This window comes from Aegilops tauschii, chromosome 3 (genome assembly GCF_002575655.3).
Source record: "Aegilops tauschii subsp. strangulata cultivar AL8/78 chromosome 3, Aet v6.0, whole genome shotgun sequence".
Taxonomy (NCBI): domain Eukaryota; kingdom Viridiplantae; phylum Streptophyta; class Magnoliopsida; order Poales; family Poaceae; genus Aegilops; species Aegilops tauschii.
In genome coordinates this window covers 131535780-131544907 of record NC_053037.3, presented here as the reverse complement: position 1 = coordinate 131544907, position 9128 = coordinate 131535780, and positions in this window count along the sequence as shown.

Sequence of the window (9128 nt, the reverse complement as noted above, 5' to 3'; positions counted from 1 at the left end):
TTTGGTCTTCATTTGAAACAATGTGGAATAGTTTCGCAACTCACGCCACCTGGAACACCACAGCACAATGGTGTGTCTGAACGTCGTGACCATACTTTATTAGATATGGTGCGATCTATGATGTCTCTTACCGATTTACCACTATCGTTTTGGGGTTATGCTTTAGAGACTGTTGTGTTCATGTTAAATAGGGCACCATCTAAATCCGTTGAGACGACACCATATGAACTGTGGTTTGGCAAGAAACCTAAGCTATCGTTTCTTAAAGTTTGGGGTTGCGATGCTTATGTGAAAAAGCTTCAGCCTGATAAGCTCGAACACAAATCGGAGAAGTGCGTCTTCATAGGATACCCAAAAGAAACTGTTGGGTACACCTTCTATCACAGATCCGAAGGCAAGATATTTGTTGCTAAGAATGGATCCTTTCTAGAGAAGGAGTTTCTCTCGAAAGAAGTGAGTGGGAGGAAAATAGAACTTGATGAGGTAGTTGTACCTTCTCTCGAATTGGAAAGTAGCTCATCACAGAAAACCATTCCCGTGATGCCTACACCAACTAGTGAGGAAGCTAATGATAATGATCATGAAACTTTAGATCAAGTTACTACTGAACCTCGTAGTTCAACCAGAGCACGTTCCGCACCAGAGTGGTACGGTAATCCTGTTCTGGACGTCATGTTGCTAGACCATGACGAACCTATGAGCTATGAGGAAGCGATGATGAGCCCAGATTCCGCGAAACGGCTTGAGGCCATGAAATCTGAGATGGGATCAATGTATGAGAACAAAGTATGGACTTTGGTTGACTTGCCCGATGATTGGCAAGCCATAGAGAATAAATGGATCTTCTAGAAGAAGACTGACGCTGATGGTAATGTTACTGTCTACAAAGCTCGACTTGTCGCAAAAGGTTTTTGACAAGTTCAAGGAGTTGACTACGATGAGACCTTCTCACCCGTAGCGATGCTTAAGTCTGTCTGAAACATGTTAGCAATTGCCGCGTTTTATGATTATGAAATCTGGCAATGGACGTCAAAACTGCATTCATTAATGGATTTCTTAAAGAAGAGTTGTATATGATGCAACCAAAGGGTTTTGTCGATCCTAAAGGTGCTAACAAAGTGTGCAAGCTCCAGCGATCCATTTATGGTCTAGTGCAAGCATCTTGGAGTTGGAATATATGCTTTGATAGTGTGATCAAAGCATATGATTTTATACAGACTTACGGAGAAACCTGTATTTACAAGAAAGTGAGTGGGAGCTTTGTAGCATTTCTAATATTATATGCAGATAAAATATTGTTGATTGGAAATGATATAGAATTTCTGGATAGCATAAAAGGATACTTGAATAAGAATTTTTCAATAAAATACCTCGGTGAAGCTGCTTATATATTGGGCATCAAGATCTATAGAGATAGATCAAGACGCTTAATTGGACTTCCACAAAGCACATACCTTGATAAAGTTTTGAAGAAGTTCAAAATGGATCATTCAAAGAAAGGGTTCTTGCCTGTATTACAAGGTGTGAATTTGAGTCAAACTCAATGCCCGACCACTGCAGAAGATAAAGAGAAAATGAAAGTCATTCCCTATGCCTCAGCCATAGGTTCTATCATGTATGCAATGATATGTACCTTACCTGATGTGTGCCTTGCTATAAGTTTAGCACAGAGGTACCAAAGTAATCCAGGAGTGGATCACTAGATAGTGGTCAAGAACATCCTGAAGTACCTGAGAAGGACTAAGGATATGTTTCTCTTTTATGGAGGTGACAAAGAGCTTGTCGTAAATGGTGACGTCGATGCTAGCTTTGACACTGATCCGGATGACTCTAAGTCGCATACCGGATACGTATTTATATTGAATGGTGGAGCTATCAGTTGGTGCAGTTCGAAGCAAAGCGTCATGGCGGGATCTATGTGTGAAGCGGAGTACATAGCTGCTTCAGAAGCAGCAAATGAAGGAGTCTGGATCAAGGAGTTCATATCCGATCTAGGTGTAATACCTAGTGCATCGGGTCCAATGAAAATCTTTTGTGACAATACTGGAGCAATTTCCTTAGCGAAGGAATCCATATTTCACAATAGAACCAAACACATCAAGAGATGCTTCAAGTCCATCCGTGATCAAGTCAAGGAGGGAGACATAGAGATTTGCAAAATACATACGGATCTGAATGTTGCAGACCCGTTGACTAAGCCTCTTCCACGAGCAAAACATGATCAGCACCAAGACTCCATGGGTGTTAGAATCATTACAATGTGATCTAGATTATTGACTCTAGCGCAAGTGGGAGACTGAAGGAAATATGCCCTAGAGGCAATAATAAAGTTGTTATTTATATTTCCTTATATCATGATAAATGTTTATTATTCATGCTACAATTGTATTAACCGGAAACTTGATACATGTGTGGATACATAAACAAAACTCAGTGTCCCTAGTATGCCTCTACTAGACTAGCTCGTTGATCAAAGATTGTTAAGTTTCCTAACCATAGACATGTGTTGTCATTTGATGAACGGGATCACATCATTAGGAGAATGATGTGATGGACAAGAACCATCCGTTAGCTTAGCATAATGTTCGTTAGGTTTTATTGCTATTGCTTTCTTCATGACTTATACATATTCCTTTGACTATGAGATTATGCAACTCCTGAATAGCGGAGGAACACCTTGTGTGCTATCAAACGTCACAATGTAACTGGGTGATTATAAAGATTCTCTACAGGTGTCTGTGAAGGTGTTTGTTGGGTTGGCATAGATTGAGATTAGGATTTGTTACTCTGAGTATCGGAGAGGTATCTCTGGGCCCTCTCGGTAATGCACATCACAATAAGCCTTGAAAGCAATGTTACTAATGAGTTAGTTGCGGGATGATGCATTACGGAACGAGTAAAGAGACTTGCCGATAACGAGATTGAACTAGGTATAAAGATACCGACGATCGAATCTCGGGCAAGTAACATACCGATGACAAAGGGAATAATGTATGTTGTCATTGCGGTTTGACCAATAAAGATCTTCGTAGAATATGTAGGAACCAATATGAGCATCCAGGTTCCACTATTGGTTATTGATCAGAGATGTGTCTCGGTCATGTCTACATAGTTCTCGAACCCGTAGGGTCCGCACGCTTAACATTTGATGACGATTTGTATTATGAGTTATGTGTTTTGGTGACCGAATATTGTTCGGAGTCCCGGATGAGATCACGGACTTGACGAGGAGTCTCGAAATGGTCGAGAGGTGATATATTGGACGATGGTATTCGGACACCGGAATGGTTTCGGAGTGATTCGGGTATTTATCGAAGTACCGACTGGTTACCGGAACCCCCCGGGGAAGTAATGGGCCTAATTGGGCCATAGGAGAGAGAGAGGGGAGCCCACAAGGGGTGGCCCCCCATTGGGTTGTCCGAATTGGACAAGGCGAAGGGGGTGCGTCCCCCCTTTACTTCTCCCTCTCCCTCTCCTTCCCTTTTCCCCCTCTGAAAGAAAGGAAGGGGGCCGACTAGGACTAGGAGTCCTAATCGGTTCCCCCCCATGGTGTGCCCCCTAGGCCGGCGGCCTCCTCCCTATCCTCCATTATATACGGGGGCAGGGGGGCACCCAAAGCACATCAATTGTTTCTTAGCCGTGTGCGGCGCCCCCTCAACACTTCGTGCTTAGGCGAAGCCATGCACGGATTACTTCACCATCACCGTCATCACGCTGTCGTGCTGACGAAACTCTCCCTCAACACTTTGCTGGATCAAGAGTTCGAGGGACGTCATTGAGCTGAACGTGTGCTGAACTCGGAGGTGCCGTACATTCGGTACTTCATCGGCTGAATCGCGAAGCCATTCGACTACATCAACCGCGTTAAACTAACGCTTCCGCTTTCGATCTACGAGGGTACGTGGACACACTCTCCACATCTCGTTGCTATGCATCTCCTAGATAGATCTTGCATGATCGTAGGAATTTTTTTGAAATTGCATGCTACGTTCCCGAACAGAAGATGGTCTCTCTCAAACAACCCTACAACCAAATAACAAAACGTCTCTTGTGTTCCGAACACACCAAATACAATGGTAATTTGTATGGGTGCAATAGTTCGGCGAAGAGATGGTAATAAAAGCGTAGTAGTGATAGTAGATATTGATTTTTGTAATAGGAACAATAAAAAACAACAAGGTAGCAATTGATAAAACGGTGCATAAACGATATTGCAATGCTTGAAAATGAGGCATAGGGTCCGTACTTTTGCTAGTGCAATCTCTCAACAATGCTAATCTAATTGGGTCATATAACCATCCCTCAATGTGAGATGAAGAATCACTCCAAAGTTCTTATCTAGCGGAGAACATAAGAAGAAATTGTTTGTAGGGTACGAAACCACCTCAAAGCTATTCTTTCCGTTCGATCTATTCAAGAGTTCATACTAAAATAACACAAAGTTATTCTTTTCGTTCGATCATCCAATAGTTCGTACTAAAATAACACCATATGATACGCATCAACCAACTCTAATATCACCTAGATACTCCAATGTCACCACAAGTATCTAGGAGTTAATTATACAATACGCATCAAACAATTTAAGATTCATAATACTCGATCCAACACAAAGAACCTCAAACAGTGCCCCAAGATTTCTACCGGAGAAACAAGGACGAAAATGTGCATCAACCCCTATGCATAGATTACCCCAATGTCACCTCAGGAGTCCGCGAGTTGAGTGCTAAAACATATATCAAGTGAATCAATATAATACCCCATTGTCACCATGGGTATTCATATGCAATACATATATCAAGTGCTCCCAAACCCATAAAAGTATTCAATCCGATAAACCGAAATCTCAAAGGGAAAACTCAATTTATCTCAACAAGATAGAGAGGGGAAAACACCATATGATCCAACTATATTAACAAAGCCCACGATACTTCAAGATCGTGCCATCTCAAGAACATGAGAGTGAGATTAAACACATATCTACTGGTACAAACCCTCAGCCCCGAGGGTAGACTACTCCCTCCTCATCATGGTGGCCGCCAGGATGATGAAGTTGGCCATCGGTGATGATTTTCCCCTCTGGCAGGGTGCCAGAATGGGGTCTAGATTGGTTTTTCATGGCTACAGAGGCTTGCGGCCGCGGAACTTCTGATCTAGGGTTATCTTTGGGGTTTTGGAATATTTGGGATTTCATAGGGCGAAGAGGCGGTGAGGGAGGCCACCGAGGTGGGCACAACCCACCAGGGCGCGCCTGGGCCCCTAGGCACGCCCAGGTGGGTTGTGCCCCGCTCAGGGCACCCCTTTGGTACTTCTTTGGCCCACTAGATGTCTTCTGGTCCAGAAAAAATCTCCAAAAAGTTTCGCTGCATTTCCGTTTGGTATTGATTTTCTGCGAAGTAAAAAACAAGCAAAAATAGCAACTGGCACTTGGCACTATGTCAATAGGTTAGTCCCAAAAAATGATATAAAGTTGCTATAAAATGATTGTAAAACATCCAAGATTGATAATATAACAGCATGGAATAATCAAAAATTATAGATACGTTGGAGACGTATCAGCATCCCCAAGCTTAATTCCTGCTCGTCCTCGAGTAGGTAAATGATAAAAACAGAATTTTTGATGTGGAATGTTTCCTAACATGTTCATCACATATTCTTTCCTTTTGTAGCATGGACATTTGGACTTTTATACGATTCAAAGCAATAGTCTAGTTTTGACATGAAGATTTCAATACTCAAGCATATCAACAAGCAACCATGTCTTTCAAAATATCAACAGTAAAGCAAGTTATCCCTATCCCATTATGCTCAATCATTGATCCTTTCATGAAACACACTCGCATATTAGCTACACCCAATGCTCAAGTACGATCATAGTGCCCCTTAGTTGGTGCTTTATAAGAGAAGATGGAGACTCAAATAAAAATAAAGATTGCATAAAGTAAATAGAAAGGCCCTTCGCAGAGGGAAGTAGGGATTTGTAGAGGTGCCAAAGCTCAAAGTGAAAAAGATAGAGATAAAACATTTTGGGGTGGCATGCTTTTTCTGTCAACGAAAACGACCGAGTAGTTCCCAATACTTTCCATGCTAGATATATTATAGGCGGTTCCCAAACAGAAAATAAAGTTGATTCCTTTTTCCACCATACTTTCACATTCCACGGCTAATCGTATCCACGGGTGCCGTCCAAACCAACACTTTCCAAGGAATTTATTATTCGACATAAAGTAAATTCGTTTTTCAACTTGGGACTGGGCATCCCTAATACCTTTGGTGTACTCTCGTGCAATGACAAGTGAATAAACACTCATCTTGAGAATAACACATCTAGCATGGAAAAATATCAGCCACCCCCTACCGTTTCATGAGCGGTACGAGCACACAAAAAGGAAATTATTTTGAAAATTAGAGATGGCACGTACAAATTTGCTTAGAACGGCACGGAAATACCGCATATAGTTAGGTATGGTGGACTCATATGGCAAAACTAGGTTTAAGGATTTTGGATGCACAAGTAGTATTTCTACTTAGTACAAGTGGAGGCTAGCAAAAAGATTGAGAAGCAACCTACCAAGAAACAAAAAATCACATAAGCGAGCACTAAGCATAACTAACACCGAATAATTCACCACAAGTAGGATGTAATTTCATTGCATAACTATTGACTTTCGTGCTTGCATAGGGAATCACAAACCTTAACACCAATATTCTTACTAAAGCATAATTACTCACCAACATGACTCACATATTATTATCTCCATATCGCAAAACTATTACAAAGAATCAAGTTTATTTTGTCCAAAGATCTTCATGGTTTTTTATTATATCCCTCTTGAATATCTATCACTTTGGGACTAGTTTCATATGTTGCCTTTGATAAGCTCAAACAAATTTAAGTGAAGAACATGAGCATAAATTTTTTCTTCTCTCAAAATAATATAAGTGAAGCATGAGAGAATTTCTTCAAAATTTACTAAAGCACACCGTGCTCAAAAAGGTATAAGTGAAGCACTAGAGTAGAAGACAAACTACTCCAAAAAGATATAAGTGAAGATCAAACGAGTAGTTAAGTAAATGGGTAGCTAATTAAGGGCTCTCTTTATTTGAAAACTTCCAGATCTATGTATTTTATTAAAACAGCAAGCAAAACAAAATAAAATGACATTCCAAGAATAGCACACATCATGTGAAGAAGCAAAACTTAGGATCAACCGATACTAACCGATAATTGTCAATGAAGAAAGGTGGGATGCCTACCGGGGCATCCCCAAGCTTAGATGCTTGAGAATTCTTGGAATATTAACTTGGGATGCCTTGGGCATCCCCAAGCTTGAGCTTTTGTGTCTCCTTAATTCCTTTTATATCACGGTTTCCTAAATCTTAAAAACTTCATCCACACAAAACTCAACAAGAACTCGTGAGATAAGTTAGTATAAATCAATGCAATAACCTTATCATTATCTACTGTAGAAAATCACTAAAATTATCATTCAACATTGCATACAAAATTCCTCTGCATATTTAATATCCTATCGTCAAATAGAATCATTAAACAAGCAAACATATGCAAACATAACAACAATCTATCAAAACAGTACAATCTGTAAAGGATGCAAGAATATCAATACTTATGTAACTCAAAAAATTCTAAAAATTTACCACACTTTAGAAAATTTATCATAGCTTATTGTGCAAAAAGTTTCAACATTTTATCACATTCTGAATTTTCTATATAATTTTTGCAACAGCGATAAACTTTCTGTTTTGAAACAGCAACTCATATACTTGTAAAATAGACATGATGAAGGCTACCCTTGCCACTTTTATTGAAATAAAAGATGCAAAAAGTTATCTAAATAACATCAAGAAAATCCTAACAAAATAAAATGACACTCCAAGCAAAACTCATATCATGTGATGAATGAAGACATAGCTCCAAGTGAGGTTACCAATAATGTTGGAGACGAAAGAGGGGATGCCTTCTGGGGCAGCCCCAAGCTTAGTTGCTTGGATCTTCCTTTAATATTACCTTGGGGGTGACTTGGGCATCCCCAAGCTTAGGTTATTGTCACTACTTATTCTCCTCATATCGATATCTCACCCAAAACTTGAAAACTTCAATCACACAAAACTTAACGGAACTTCGTGAGATAGGTTAGTATGATAAAGAGCAAACCATTCACTTTGGTACTGTCACAGACAAGATTCATAATTGTTCTCACACAATGCCTACTGTACCATATCATTTCCACAATTTATATTGAGCAATATAAGTCATAGAAACTGGAAAACAAAGCAAACTATGCATTGAAAATAGAATCTGTCAAAAACAGAACAGTCTGTAATGATATGGACAACCACCACACTTCTGTTACTGCAAAAATTCTGAAAAATTAGGACAACGTGTACAATTTTTATATCAATCATGTGTAAAAAATTCAGGATTTTATCACGTTCCAGTGAATTTAGAAAATTCTGTTACTGGGCACAAAAGTTTCTGTTTTTGCACAGAATCAAGTCAACTATCATCCACACTATCCCAAAGACTTCACTTGGAACTTTATTGAAACAAAACATATAGAACATGATTACTACAGTATCCTAATTATGTTAACACACAAAAATAGTAGGGGTAAATGTTGGGTTGTCTCCCAACAAGCGCTTTTCTTTTATGCCATTTAGCTAGGCATGATGATTTCAATGATGCTCACATAGAAGTAAAGAGTTAAAACATAAAGAGAGCATTATGAATCACAAGTTCCTCTCTCATAATAATTTTCAGTAGCATCATGAATGGATTCATCAATATAACTATCACATAAAGCATTCTTTTCATGATCCATAAGCATAGAAATTTTATTACTCTCCACATAAGCAACTTTATTCTCATTCTTAATAGTGGGAGTATCATATGAAACTCGAATACTATAAATTGTTTCCACATTAAAAGAGTAATGTTCAGTAAAAGGATATTCAAAATTATGATAATAATTATCACTACTTTTTATAACATAGGTATCATCACAATAATCATCATAAGTAGCAACTTTGTTCTCATCATGGTCAATTGAAACCTCTTCCAAAATAGTGGAATCGTACTAAATAAAGTCATGACCTCTCCAAATCCA